This window comes from Asterias rubens, chromosome 5 (assembly GCF_902459465.1).
Source record: "Asterias rubens chromosome 5, eAstRub1.3, whole genome shotgun sequence".
Classification (NCBI taxonomy): Eukaryota; Metazoa; Echinodermata; class Asteroidea; order Forcipulatida; family Asteriidae; genus Asterias; species Asterias rubens.
Window position 1 is genome coordinate 2,736,377 of NC_047066.1, and position 1,333 is coordinate 2,737,709.

The following is a 1,333-nucleotide window of genomic DNA, read 5'->3' on the forward strand; positions in this document are numbered from 1 at the left end:
GACCTTAGCACTGTCACGCACCGTCAATAAAATCCAGTGACTTGGGTGAATGACTTTGACAGTCATTACATCTTCTACGGTTGGCTTCAACGAACGTCGCGTACTTTTCCCCTATTTGCTGCTCCCAACCATCATCAGTTCGGTGACAGTTTAATAAATGAATTTGGCAACAGAGGTTTTTGGGATATTTATCAAAGTCTCTGTCGTTTGGAGGGAACTGACGGAAGTTGTTGAGAACTCATCCATTAAAAAGGGATTCTGAAGTGTTTTATCATGGTTATTGATGACGGTATATCAAGTTAGACAGATATTAAAAGTGCACCTAAAAAAACGATTCTAAGTGAATCGTTCGACGTGCTTAGAGTATGGATGTATTTAAAAATACATAATCTCAAACCTTTGGTGTCTCATACCGCAACGGGGCAGATGCTCCCGTTCCCAATGGTAATTGCCTTGGTCTTCCTTGAATGTTTCTACAGGAATTTGAAATCACTTCAATATCAGCTATTGATGGGGGCAATGTCAACTTGCGACAGATATAAAAAGTGCATCTAATAAAATAAAATAAAACTGAGTGTATCATTCGATGTGCTTTAGAGTACGGATATATCTCAAATCTTATACATCTTGTATAGGCAACGGGGGCAAATGCCTCCGTTCCCAGTGGTCATTGACAATTGTTGGTCCCCCTTGAAAGTTTCTATTAGGAATTTGAAATCACTTCAATATCAGTTATTGATGGGGGCAATGTCAACTTGAAACAGATATAAAAAGTGCATATAATAAAATAAAATAAAACTGAGTGTATCATTCGATGTGCTTTAGAGTACGGATATATCTCAAATCTTATACATCTTGTATAGGCAACGGGGGCAAATGCCTCCGTTCCCAATGGTCATTGCCAATTGTTGGTGTCCCTTGAAAGTTTCTATTATGAATTTGAAATCACTTCAATATCAGTTATTGATGGGGTAATGTCAACTTGAGACAGATATTAAAAGTGCATCTAAATAAAACAAAATACTCTGAGTGTGGCGTTCGACGTGCTTAGAGTACGGACAATATTGTCAGGCTATATACTTCACGAAGGCAAATGTGGTCAATGCCGATGTTGTATTTCCTACATTGTTAATTTAAGTGTCTCTGTGATGAATTCATATTGGGTGCGTTCGTTTAGCTTCCCTGGGTCGACCCCGGTCTGCCCCTGGTGCGTTCGAATAGCTTTGACGTCATTTCGGGGGCTCACCCGGGTCAGCCCCCAGTGGAGTGGGTCACTTGGGGCTGGCCCCAGGTGCATGACGTCACTACGAGAGCGGTGAGTGATCGTTCGTTT